Below are 14,379 nucleotides of genomic sequence, written 5' to 3'. Positions count from 1 at the left end.
TAAGCGATTGGGAATTGCCCCCATGCGGTTTATAACGTTTTTAAGTGGCCATACAGCTCTTTATGTTTCTGCATGCATGTGAGCTTCCATGCCATATACATATATACATTCCACATGTACGCTGTGTTTCTTTTTGTGCTGTGCCTCGGCCCATCGAGCTCTCTCTGAAGCCGTTCAAAAACAGAGCCGCCGAGTGGAAACCGCAATGCTCTGCGGACTAAACCTCGCACACTCCGGTCACTTTGTGTGGTCGCAGCGACACAATTAGGGATCCACGAGTTGAAGTGGTGGGAAGCGCGCAATGCGGCTGGACTCCCAGACTCCTCTGCTTCTCTGCACTGCTTCGGACACGTGGCCTTTTACTCCGGACTAATGAGTGCTCCTTTTATTAAAGGGTGTTTTCTACTTTTGTTCACTTCCTGTAGCATAATGCAAACCGTGCAGCCTCCAAAATGAAGTTGGATCAACAACAAACACTAAATGAACAAGCGTTCATGAACGGGGCTGTTGGTTGTGTTAGACTGCATTCGTTTTTAGCTCGGTGAACCTAACAAACGGCCGTTTCCTGTGACTCGGTTCCTCTTTATTTAGCTTCTCCTGTCCTTCCCTCTTTCCACTTTTCTCCTTTATCTTTTGTTCTCCCGCGTCTGCTTTCCTCTATCGCGCGTCGTTCTCTACATTCTCCATCCCTGCATTTGTTTCTCCTCTCTCTCTCTCTCTCTCTGCCTTTCTCTGTGGGCGAATCCCACGTCTCGTCAGATCTTCAAGGCGCCACGCCGCTCTTTGTTCCCCTGCATCTCCAATGCGCTGATGAGCCTCCAATAACGTAACACGGCCAGCAAAACCTTCAAACGTGCCCGGGCTGACATCGTACACGGCGGGGTTGACGTGCTGCCTTGTTGTTGTTGTTTGGTGTTCCTGCTTTCTGACGCAGAGAGAGAGAGAGAGAGAGAGAGAGAGAGAGAGAGAGAGAGAGAGAGAGAGAGCGAGCGTTGGCTCTTTCATGAGGTAGGACTAATTCCGCTCCTTTTTGTGGAGGGGTAGGAAGTGTGAGACGCACTCTCTCTGGTGCCGTCGTGCTCCCTCGCTCTTTCTTCTTCTCCTGCCGTCTATTTTACCGTCTTCTATACCGCATTGCCCCCCCCTTTCCCCCCTCTCTTTCTCTCCCTCCCTTTTGTACGTGAGCTCACGAGTGGATGGTGAAGGTAGGTCCAGTCTCTCGAGTCAGAATTAGTTCCTTAAAGAATGATTAAAAAATGGATATATTACACACACACACACACCGTGGGCGATGTAGACATAGACAAGTCTAAAAATAGTAACATTTGAATGTGTTTATAGGTCAAACACCAGAACTGTCCATCTGTCTTACTTTTCTTTTACTCAAATCCTGACACTGCCCTCTTAAGAAACACGGCCCCCAGGCCCTCGACGTAGAGAATCACAAGCAAAAAAAAATAATTGAATAATTCAGTGTTCTTTTTAAAACTGCTACATCTTTCCTTTTAGAATAGGAGGAATGTTTGTAGCGAAGAGTGCTCATTTGTACCCTAATGCCAGGAGATTATCATTGACACTATTGACCATCGTTGATTAAATCTGCATTGGCAGATGTTTTAGGGCCACTTTTGGCTGTGAAATTAAGCTTGAAGCAAGTTGTAAGCGCCGACATATCAGCTTGAGTGTTTCAAGACACTCAGAGAGCAGATAGGGAGCGACATCGACACTCATTCGGAGTCAACATTGACCCCGTTTAGCTCTGTTTTGGTCTCCACCAACTCCCGAGACAAAGATCTGGCTCTTTAGCTGCTCAATGCGCCGCCATATTGCTTATTTTGTCGGTCTTGCCGTTTGTTGCTGAGCAGTTAGCTTACAATGCTTTTTTTAGAGCTTTTTTCACTGCCGGCTGCCTCTGAAAGGAACGCTGATGAGACCGGTAGACGCCACAGTAACCACATTATCCTGTGTATATTTGGGGGGGGCCCTGTGCGTTTATGTCCCGCACAAAGTCTACTCTGCAGATGTCTGTTTAATGGACTCAACATTGGCTGTTGTTGGAAGTGGGCCCTGATAGTGCACATTATGGTACAGTGACCCGATCAGTAGCCATTAAAGCTGTAAAACCAAACGAGGAGCGCTGAGAAAAGCGGCTTACATCGGCGCGCCGCAGAACAAAGACCCATACAGGCTCATGTCCTGCGGAGCTGAATCGAGTGACGAAGCAGCCAAACGCAGAGCAGAAAGTGTCTTTAGAAATGCATTTGTTCTTCACACTAATGTTGAATTCGAAGTCTTTTCTGTCTATTCTCTCTTCCATGTTGTGTGTTGTCTCTGTTGTCATTTTCTTTTTTGGCCATTTTCTTTCCTCTCTTCCCGTCTCTTCTTCCTGTCTCCGTCTAGTTTGTCTTTTTGTGATTCTTCATTGATTTATTGACGTAGTATTTTCACTTGATATTGTGTAATGGTTGCCCCCTAATAGCAGGTAGGGATAGGGCAGGAAAAAGAAACCCAATCTCACACACACACACACACACACACACACACACACACACACACACACACACACACACACACACAAACTCTGCTGCCCACAAGAGTTGTTTGGTTGCGTTACTTACTTGTCTTCTTTTTGTTCCACTATTCATATCTGTCACTTTGTCGTTGCGTTTTTAGTTCGTTTTTTCTTTCCTCTTAGATCTCTCGCTTTGTTTCTCCGGCTTCCTTTTACTGAGTCAGAAAAGAGCCTTGGTCTGGCGCTGCAGTGCTCGTTCAGCCGCCATGCACTCCATTTACCTTCAGATGATGCAACGCGGAGTGATGGCCCGACCACTTAACCACGCCATCCACATATCCGCCCACCCCCCCCCCGTCACCAACTTTCATTAACACCTGACTGTTAATCCACAGTGAAAAGTTCCCATTGGTGGATTATTGATAAACTCAGGGAGGGGGAAAAAAAAAAGAAAAATCCCACTGAAGTTGTTGTGTATCCACCTGGACTGTTAAGCAATCTAGCAGGCCTCCTTTGTGTCAAAGGAGGAATTGATTCAGAGAGTCCATCGTTCTCCACCTGTGAGGCTTCGCTTTGCTTTTTTTGGTCTTCCGCAGCGCCTCTCCCATTAGCCGACAATAAAAGTCATCTAATTAAGGGCCAGGATGGGCCATGACGGGCCAAGGAGCGCGCGGGGGCGGGGCGGTCGGTCGGTCCTCCTTTTAATGTGGAGCGGCCATTGATCGGCCAGCGGATCCATAATGTAATCTGCATGCCCGTGTCTGAGTATGGATCCACTCCAAGAAAGGCAGATGAAGACAAGGGAGCGGGTTAGAGAGACGGGGGGGGGGGGGGGGGGGGAGAAATGAAGTAGTGCCTTTTGGAACGAAATTCAGAGAGGTGAGGGTTTGACGGAGAAGCACAGCTGGAATGAAGACAGAGTAGTGGAATATAAGTGTGTCTCCTGGCAGCGAGACATTGTGGCTTAAGAGAAAGAGAATGACAGAGCGGGACAAACAACAGAGCAGGAAGATTTTCAAAATGACCCGACTTAGAAAGCCCCCCCCCCTGTCTGGTTTTGATATTTGAGAAGTGAAGAGTCTGTTTTTTTTTTTTTTTTAAGCATTTGACAAAAGTGCTCTCAGTTCTCAAACGTCTTTCGACCATTTTGCCGACATATGTTGTTGTCCCCGTAGAAGCGAGGTAATTTGCTTACTGAGCAGCAACCCTTGAGGACGGAAGCTTCAGGACAAGCATAAAATGTTCTGGGTTAAGTACGTTTTAAAATTTAAATGCGTTTTTTTTATTGCAACAGAAGCGAGAGGCTCATCTCCAAATGGCAACGGGGAAAGTACTGAAGAAGGGAAGTCGTCGGTGGAGAGGGCACGAGCAGCACAAAGAGCAATATGCCGGTGTGATGGAGGTCCTGATAGCGCTGTGTGTGTGTGTGTGTGTGTGAGTGAAACATAAAGACCCCTTCAGATCCCTGGACACACCCCTTTTTCTCTACGGGCTTCTCTGAAGCTTTCACCAGCCAAAAGTTCCTTTTATCCTCTTTATCACTTGCTTATGCGAGGCAACTTCTGTCTCCTTAGGGCACATTTGTGAATTATACATGCAGCTTTTAGGAAGTAAGAGCTTTAGGTCACTCTGTGTTTCTCATTAATTACCTAAACTGGCAGCCCGCCACAGTCTCAGCTTGTCCCGCCACAGTTTCGTAATGAACCCAAAAGTCTTCCTACTCCTCCCATCGAATCTGGCTGACCCTCCGCCGCTCGCGTTTCCGCCGCGGCGGCTACTTTAATGTAGCAGCGGGCAGAGTTGAAGCTCATCTTAACTCCTTTTATATAATGACATACTTAATAATGCATCCTAGTTTATCGGTTGATTTGTGTTTTGTATTAAGAATCTGAATCGGCAAAGCAGCGAGTAACGACGTTCCTCGGAGATCCAGACTCTTCACATTGCTCTTAAAGTTTCTCCAGATTGATGCATTTAACCGAAAAATGTTCAAACTTGTGAACTTTACTACTGCATTTGGCCCGGACACACATTCTGGTTTAAAAAAAGGCAGGGTGAACAGTGGAAGGAGTGCAGCCTATATTTTGCATGGACTTCTTCTCTCTTATGCAACTCGTATTTGTTGCCAATATTTGTTATTTTATTCGCCACGGCTGTCGTATTTTGATCCATTGCGATTCTTTCACTGCGCGTAGGTCACACGGCTGCCTTTTGCTATCGCTCTGTGGTCGGGAGAATTTGTCGGAGGTACAAACGTAGGCCCTTACACATCATTTTCAATATTTGAATTCGCATTTATCTACACAAATAAGAAGAAGCAGGTATGTTCTAGTGCTGCAACACTGGCCCCCGGAGAGGATTGCATTTAAAAAAACAAGACAAGATTCAAACTATATGTTTTCTCTGTTAGCATAAAAGTGCCAGGAATGCTATTTAAACTCATAAACTTTTACTTTTAAGCGTGTAGTTGAGCGGAATAAAACAAAAACCTGACTGGACGGCGACTCCTTCTCTCCACAGCGTTCACGCAGAGACTCCCACTGCAGGTTCAGACCGCGCCAAAGATCGATTGCAAGTAGACGTGTAACCGTACACAAAGCACACAGTTGGATATGTACCTCGGTTTAGCGGCCACGGTTTGCGGCACAGCGAGGAAAAACCCAAGAAAACGCATTTATTTTTTGAAAATGATAAAACATTCAACAGTTGCTCTTTCGCCATGATTCTTACTTTAACAGTTAAGGCACTCAGATCCTGGCATACTGTGAATAAATAATTCACAAAAATTAATGACGCTCTTTAATGTAAATGTGACCGAATTGTCCCCGGGGGATCAATTAGTTTCTGATTCTGTAATGCTCCTTAAAAAAAAGGCTCGGCTGGAGGTCTCTTTGAGACAGTCGAGGTGCGACAGATACAGATACTCTTATACACGTACACACACACACACACACACACACACACACACACACACACACACACACACACACACACACACACACACACACACACACACACACACACACACACACAGACCCGGCGTTGTTACCGTGTGCGTGCGTGGAGAGAGGAGGGGTGGCTTGGTGGGGCATCCAGGGACAAAGCTTGGAAGATGGAAGCGTACTGTCAGTCAGCTGTGATGAAATGCCTGCAGGAGCGTGAAACCACACACACGCACACACACACAAACACGGGGCCCAGACTGGCGAGGTGAGCTATTACGAATACAGACTCGCACAGAGAACACAGACTGAAGCCGATGCCTCCTATAAGAGGAGCGTCTCATCAGACTGGATGACACTAGAAGCCGTGTCTGTGAATTCAGATTTCTCCCCTCCTGCAACTGAAATGTCACCGTCTTATTCTGCGGTTTTGCTTTTACTTCAGGCTTTCACTGTTGGCCCTTTTGTCTTCACATCTCTCCCCCTTCTGTCGTCTGCCTTACCCCCTCATATCTCCTCTCTGATCTGTTGTTTGTCTGCTGGCACGGAGCTTCAGCTGTGGCACAGTGAGCCCTGCCACGCCACGCTGCGCTGTGCCACACTCATTTGTATTTCAATTGCGTCCTCGCACCGGGGGGGGGGGGGGGGATTACGGTGCTGAACCGCCGTGTGATGATTGGCCCAACACGTGTGGTCACAGAGAGAAAGTGCCAAGCCTTGAAGACTCGGTTGTGTTCTGGTGTCGGTAGCACGGGAGTCGCTGTCATCCGGTGGTTTTTTTAAGTGACTCCAGTGTTACTGTTTCTAACGTCACCCGACAGATGGGAGCCGTAATGAAGTTTCACTCTGTTGTTAATGCAGCTAATAGGGCTGAACTTCATCTCCTTTTGGGGTTTTTTATTGAACGCTTCTGTTGAGGGATTTTCTTTTAATGACGATTTGACTGTCTGTTATATTTCTTGGTGTCAGAGCCCTAAAAAAAACATCATTTTCTTTGGTTATAAATGCAATTAATGGTGCTGTTAGATTGCTGCTAGTCCGTCCCGATAATTCAGGTGCGTGCGGGAGCAGTTATTTTTTTTTCCAGTCAAATATGCATTGAAGCAAAAATGTTGCGTAAAATAAAAGCATGATGTGAATTTTTTTAATTATTGCGTCGCTCTTTTGTCAACAAATGTTGACTTTTGAACTCCACAACGCTCCCGAGTTATCGGAAATGTTCGTAGCACACGAGTCGGAAACGTTCCCACTTTTACCCGCCAATGGAATCTAATCCTACAAATATTATAACACAAATCATTTTAGAATATTGATTTGCATATATTGTTTACTTCACATAAACAATAAACTAGTGATCCGCTAGACGACATTCATTGTGAACGTGATTCCACCTCCTTTTGTGTTTCCCATCCGCCCCCGTCGGTCCGTCTATAGATTGAGCAATCCAGCGGAGTGGGTCTTGGCTAATATCGGCTTCTGTCCTCCCGACGGTCTGACCGGTGTCGGCCGAGCCTTCTACTCCAGGTCTCCCTCTGATTAACGGCTGGAATGAGCTCTTAATGAGCTGCTTAGCGATTGCCCCGCGCGCGGCTGCCGTCTTCCAGCAGCAACACTGTCTGTTCTACTTTGTTCCTTATCAACTTTAGCTTTCTCTAATTTCTCCAGCTTTAATCATTGGATGAGATTATTGACTCGGCGTAGGCCTCATTCTCCCCCCCGGCAGATTTGTTTGAGATTTGTTCTTCAATTCTCTTTGAGGGCCGCCTCTCTTTATCTCTCTCTCTCTCTCTCTCTCCCCGCCGGAGCTTTGTCTCATACTCCACTGCTCTATTTGGTTTCAGAACGCAATCACCATGTTTCTGGGGTTAAGTAATAGCATTTGGACGGGCAGGGATTGAATCAGATGTGTGGTTCTGACCCCTCAGTCGCTGTCTAGCTCCACCTTTCTCTCTATAAATGTCTCTCTTTCATTCCCCTGAAGTATGTTCTTTTCTTTCAGACTTCTGAGGGTTGACACTTTGCATTCAGTGTCTACTTGTTTCTCCTTTTAAAGAGGCTGCATTCAGTATTCTCATATAGATGTAGGCGATGTGGCAAAAACTTATAAAATTGTTATTTCTTTTCATGCGGGATCACGATCCATGATGTTATCACAATCCTAATTCATGTTGGTTTTTAAGACTATTTTTGTTACGGAACTAATTTCCCGATTTAATAAAATATAGTCCTAGAAGGTAACAAGACACCCCACTGAATGAACTTTAAAGTTACAGTGTTACCAGTGGGATAAAACAGCACCAGTGACCTTTTGTAATCTCAATATTCTCTGGTCTACCAAAGCTTAGAACACGACACTTTGTATTCTCCTACAAAGTTGGAAACTTTTTTGGAAACATTATTCAGCATAGTGAAAATCCTTTCAGTGCTTTCAAATCTGGATCCGCTGAACAGACGCTAAATGAGGTGGACAACCTTTCTATTGAAGGACATGGGAAGCGGAGAGTCGGCTGAATGTTCTTAGTATTAGAGTGAACATGTACGATTTGTAATATGACAAATATATATAATTAAAGTCTGTAATGTTGCAGAGCCGCAGCAATCTTTGCTGTAATGACTTAAATTGACTGTAAAGGCCAGGACCATTATGGAAATAAGTTGTATTAACTTTTAGTCTTCACATGCCTCAATTCTATCAATAACACGTTGTTTCTGTCGTATTCTATTTAAAGCCCGTTTTAATTCTAGTTTAATTTGAGTGAATATTTGGTCAAGTGTGTTGCATTTTTTGGGGGCATGCTGCTGTTAACTAAAATCAAAAACACGTGGCAGAGAACAGGACACAAATATGGTAATTATTTTGCCGAGCGTGGACACGATTACAGAAAATGGGAAATCTCTTCAAGCCGCGTGAGAACCATGTGCAAAGGGGATTGCGCTGCGTTTTGTTGTCGTTTTTTTTTTAAATTGCGTGTCGGGAACCGTCCCGTGTTTCGGCCCTCGGTGTGGAGATGGCCGCTGAAACCACGGAGTCCGTTGTCAGCCCTCCACAGTAGCATACATTAAGCTGCGAATCAATAGCTGTGCTTTCATCTGGACCTGATCTTATTTCCCCCCCCGTCTAACCAGAGATCCTCCTTCATTGCTCCTGATAAAAAGCAATAGAGCTCCGAAATGATCCGGAGAAATAGTTCTGTCAAAAGATGATTTATCTTCTGTGAATAATCGCAACGGGGGTTATTGAATATTTTTAGATTAAGTTAATTACTTGACTATAAAAAGCCATAAATTGAAGCTCTCCTCACCGCGGAGCTTCAGATCTCTCCAAGTCTCTATTTCTCGTTCTCTCTGTCAGCCCCTTTTCATTTGGAGAGAGAGAGAGAAAAAAAAAAAAATCAGTTTTATCATTCACCAGCGAGACGCGTTCCGCTTGACCTGATGCAATTGCAGGCAATTGAAACAGTCATCTTTTACCGCGCTGCCGCCGTGGCGGCGTGCAGCGTTTGGGCGGTTGCATCATCACGCTGGCGCACAAAGACTTGTAGGGCGTCTGAAACAAAGCCGCCGCGCACGGAGACGCACTCACCCATGCGCACGCACACACAGAGAGAGAGGATCCTCACACATGTTCACACAAACACCACAGGGCTACTGCTTAGTGTGTGTGTGTGTGTCAATGTGTCAGCTGCCAGTCATAATGTCTGCCTATTACTGTTCCCCCTAATGTTTGCCTTTTCCTAACTAAGCCTGCAGATTACACACACACACACACACACTAATGACTTAATGGACTGATCCTTCACTTCCATCTCGGGGAAACTTTCCCGCCGCTCCCAAATGTGTCTTTGAACATTAGCCGGGCAGATTTACTGCGCCTTGAGTGGATCGGGCGTGATTTTAAAAAACGTGTTTACGTGTGTCTGTACAAGGAGGAGGAGGCGGCTTATAAAAAGGCGACCGTAGATTCGTGCTTCGGTTCATCACGTTTGTCTGCTTCACGCATTTGACTTTTAAACCAAAAGTTGTGACCGGAAACCCGAGTATGACGCATTAACCTGCTGACACGTATACTCTTTTGGGACATAATAATTGCAGTGATTTCCAGCGGTTATGTTGGGATCAAAGTAGGGGTTTAACGAATGATTATTTATCAAATGAATGCCTTTTTTTCTGCTACTCTTTGAGCTGTCTATAGTAAGTCCCCGGAACCCAGGTGATGTCTTTAAATTGCTTCTTTTGTCCGTCAAACTGTCCAAACCCCCCCAAAAAAATACTAATATCTGCCACGCCCTTAAAAGCCTGGATCCTACACTAACTTTTATTATTTGTCCCCACTTTTCCTATTACGTGCCACGATGTTCTGGCAAATCGTCCTTAACGTCTCTTAGCTGGAAAGAAAGTGTTCCTCCCGTGGGCGCACGCCTGCAGCGCAGCCGATCGGTCGCCAATGCCCACTCCGCCCCGCGTGTGTTAGCGCCGTTAGCCGTGGAGGAACGCACAAACACACATCGTCCCGGGGCAATGTTGCGTCTGCCTGGCGCGTCGCCAGCTGCGAGCAGGTTGAAATCGCACTTTTCACACACAACGCATCTGTGCCGTACAAACGTGGGGAAAGAGATATTGGCAGCAGCAGCAACAGTTAATGCGATGCGGCGTGGCCTTACTACAGCATTACGCACTTAAAGCTTCCTCGTACAAGACACCATCTTACCTCGAGGGCCAAGTGGATCGTTATGCGTCTGCACATAGGCAGATATGGTATTAATGGCTGTATTCCACTTGATGTCGAGGGCTCCCATTATCTCGCCGGCAGCTGTGGGGGCCCCCCCCTGCTGTTTGATGTATGGACACATGGCTTACAGTGCAGATAGTGGGAGATGAGAACATTGTTGGAGTGATTGTGTCGATTTTCCGGCCCCGAAGCGTATCCTTATCACCGGGGCGAGGCTGAAGTTCAGTGCTTTCAATGAGTGAGCTTCGTGGTGCACTTTGAAGAAAGAAAGAAAAAAAACCTTCTAACATCTAAGAAGTATGAAATGAAGACGCTGGATAACGTCTCATTGATTAGATTTCTCTTTTTTGGGGGGGAAACTAGACAGGAGACTTTGGATAAGTTACAGTCTCATGAACTCAAAGGGGGGAAAAAAAACACAATTATTCCTACTTTCACCTCTACTCACATCACTTCCACCATATCTTCACATCTTGCTTCACACACAGCCATAGTTCTGTCCTCGTAACGTTCCTGATGCGTGAGCGACACCAGGTTTGCCAGGCCGGCTCTCTTCTTACTGATCCAGCAGTAGGACTGCCGTGTTCAGCTCTCATTACCAACGGTGTTATGACACTAACTGTGCGACGGTGGACGCATTTGTGTCGGTGCAGGTTGCGGTGGGGGTGGAAGTGGAAGTATTACATGTCTAGCAGCGACACGCGTGCCCCATTTTTTAAACTGTCGAGCCTTTTTTTCGGCTGTGTCACCTGGGTGTGATTCTGAAGGTGGGAAGTGGAATGCGACATGTTTGGAATTCGGCAAACCCAATTGTAAGTCGTTAGATTCATTGGATTTAACCCGAAACCGCCGCTGTAAATTATAAGTAATGACTGCACCACTTCATGTGATCTTATGAGCTGTGGATGAGGAAATCTTGTTAAAACTCTCCCTCTCTCTCTCTCTCTCTCTCTCTCTCTCTCTCTCTCTCTCTCTCTCTCTCTCTCTCTCTTTCTCTCTCTCTCTCTTTCCCTCTCTCTCTCTCTCCCGCTTTCACTCTCCCGCTCTCTTCTTCTCTCTCTCTTCCTCTTTCTCTCTCGCTCTCTCTCCCTTTCTCTCTCTCTCTCCCTCTTTCTCTCTCTCGCTCCCATTCTCTCTCTCTCTCCCTTTTTCTTCCTCTCTCTCCCTTTCTCCCTTTCTCTCTCTCTTCCTCTTTCTCTTTCACTCTTCCTCTCTCTTCCTCTCTCTCTCTCTTCCTCTTTCTCTCTCGCTCTCCCATTCTCTCTCTCTCTCCCTTTCTCTTCCTCTCTCGCTCTCTCTCTCTTTCACTCTCCCTCTCTCCCTCTTCCTCTCTCTCTTCTTCTCTCTCTCTCTCTCTCTCTCTAACTAAAACTCAGGTTTGCTTGTGATTAATCTGAACCAACAGAAGGTTGTCAAACGGGACTGTTTTTTTTTTTATTGCCAATTGCTGTCTGCAAAGCCACACGCTCGCACACACTCGGGACACACGCACGCTTTATGATTACATCAGGCTAAACTAGCTCGTTCATCATCTTACATCACATTACCTTGTGGCCCATAGTTGTAGGGGGCAGATGGCGGCACTGGCGCGAGCGCGCCCGTGTTGTGTATACTCGCGAGCGCGTGTGTGTGTGTGTGCAGGCGCCCGGGCACTCGGTCTCCGGAGGTGTAACCCCGGCTCTGCATGCCAAGCCGTGCCAAGTGCTCACAGCTGGCAGCGACCAAGCAGTTGGTCTCCCTGGACAAGTTGCCCCCTGCGCCAGGACAAACAGGAAATAAGCCCCGAGGCCTGGCAGGAAACTGGCTCTGCAGCCAATGGGAAGAGGGAGGTGAGGCAGAGGGGGAGAGAGGAGAACAGCTTGGAGAGGCAGGGTTGCAATAGCAACAGAAGAGATGTCAAATGGGTGTGTAGAGGGGAAACGAGGGAGGAGGGAGAATAGAGAGGCAAAGCGTTGGTGTAGGAGGAGAGAGATCAAGAGACTATCAGAGGAAAATCCAGGTGTATAAAGAGATGGGAGCAGCAGACTGATGGGGGGGGGGGGGGGGGGGGGGAGCTGTAACTATGTCAAGAAGAGAATAAGAGGTCACCTTAAATCCGGGTTGTCGGAGGAAGTTTGGATTCTGTTCACTTTCGAGTGAACAGTTGGCGCTTTGCGATCACTTTGAATGCGCGCGTGTGTTTTTTATTAGAGTTGCGTTTGCATGCAGGCGTCTAGTGTTTGTGCTCAGCTTCCGCCGGACATGTGTATCGTCAGCTGGTCCACAACGCTCCTCGTTCATAAGGTGGATCAAGTGGTTCATCAAGAATGAAACCCAGCCACAGGTTGTGATGTCATCAGGCATTCAGCACACAGATTTGATTCTTTTGTCCTCTTAAACAGTGAACAGAATGAGCTGTCTGGACTCCCTGGCCACGGAAGTGACTAATGACCGGCTGTTTTTTAAGCATTCATCAGTGTCTAGCCGGTGTGTGTGTGTGTGTGTGTGTGTGTGTGTGTGTGTGTGTGTGTGTGTGTGTGTGTGTGTGTGCGGGTCAGCAGCGGTTCCGCCAGCGACCACAGGGGGCACTGTTGCCTTATGTGATCCGGCTGCACTGATCAGGCGCTCCCACCGCATTGGCCCCAGGGCCCTTCCTCTAGTGTGTCCTTGTTATTGTGATGAGCTACGCCCCAATTCCAGCGCCACCACTGGACTCCTGGAAGCCGTCCCTTCTCATCTGCCCCGGAGTCGAGGTCCGGGTTTGGAACCGAGCCCGACAGCGAGGCTTCAGCCGGGGCGACAAGGACTGATTTGAGACTTTGGGATGCCCAAGGTCCCCCCAGAACGCCGGAGCGGCGGCACTCTCACCGCCTTGTTAATCAGCAACGACACCACGCGGATTGCCAGTCAGCGTGTTTATAATCAATCTTTTCTACTACAAATTGAATGGCACCGCTGTTGCCCAAAGAGAGAGAGAGAGACAGAGAGAGAGAGAGACGCATTCATGTGTTGTCATTGTCTTCTGCGTCGCTTTAGAGAAGCCATCAAACCGAATACTGACTTCACATTGGTCAGATGGCGGCCGCTGTTGTCTCTGTGCCGTTCCAACAGCTGTGCCGGCGCCGCATTTATCTTTAGCTGATTGTAGTTGACTTCATCTGTAGCCCCAATTTAAGCAGGGCAGAAATGCTTTCATCCCATCAGCTGTCTGGTTTTCTTTCTTCATTTAGACGTCGCTCCAAAAAATGGGGGTTTTTCATGAATACCGTGCGTGTTTGCACTAATAACGTCGGTTGTGTGCGCGGCCTTGCGTTCGTACTGTGGTCAGAATGAACTGATCACAACCCGGCCCCCCCTCCCCCCCCCTCCCCGACCACACGTCCGCATCTGGTATTAAAGATCTGGCAGCTGTGTGAACGCAGTGTGCGGACCTCCTTGATCTGTCCGGGTGCGACGGGATGAAAGGGTCTCGCTGAAATGAAGGAACCGCGGCCTCTCTCTCCGTCCGCCTCCCGTCCGTCCTCACTTACCTGACTTCAAGCCGACGAGACAGTGATGCGAGCGCGTGCGTGGCGGGGTGTTGGACCAGCGCACACGCGGCCTAGTTGTAACTGGCTTTGTAGTCCTGGCCCGCCGTCCGTCCGTCAGTCTGAGCATGCTCATTACAACCTTGACAACATTCCACCGGGGTTGCCAAGGATACCAAGCAGAGCTGCCGGGTCTTGTGTGTGTGTGTGTGTGTGTGTGTGTATGTGTGTGTGTGTGTGTGTGCAAGTGAGTATTAGGAATGCAAGAACTCACACAAATGCATAACTCCAGTTTTTTTTTTTTTTTTTGTTTGCAGCCAGCACGTCCCTTTTCCTCCGTCTCTCTGTAGATCATTGTTAATCAGTCTTGTCCCGTCTCCTCTCCGCTGGCTGTCAGCGGCTTGTCAGGAGCCCGTCAAAAGCCCCTGCAGTCCGTCACACACTGCTGCCGTTAATGACATCTGATGACACCCGTCGTCGAAGTCACCCCCGCTGGAGACGACCGGGGGACTCGGGGTGCTCATCGCTCGGATGTTGTTCTCTTCTGCAGCAGTGTTCTGCCCTCGTCCTAGCCCGTACTTCCTTCTTTACGCTCTTCGCAAATGCCGTTGTGCCTATTTTTTTTTTAATCGACCAGCAAGTTCGACACAAAGCAGATAGAAAAGCAACGGTACAAACGATGCCGTGCGC

General features: G+C 47.6%; 1 protein-coding gene across 2 annotated transcripts in view; it reads left to right on the top strand.

Moving 5' to 3' along the window:
- The window catches only part of tbc1d22a (TBC1 domain family, member 22a), a 95,294-nt gene that overhangs the window by 33,859 nt on the left and 47,056 nt on the right, over positions 1-14,379 (top strand). The gene's annotated exons all lie outside the window — the stretch shown is intronic.

The sequence above is a fragment of the Pholis gunnellus genome, assembly GCF_910591455.1.
Source record: "Pholis gunnellus genome assembly, chromosome: 22".
Classification (NCBI taxonomy): domain Eukaryota; kingdom Metazoa; phylum Chordata; class Actinopteri; order Perciformes; family Pholidae; genus Pholis; species Pholis gunnellus.
The sequence above is the reverse complement of the archived record's forward strand: the minus strand, read 5'-3'. Positions and strand labels throughout refer to the sequence as shown.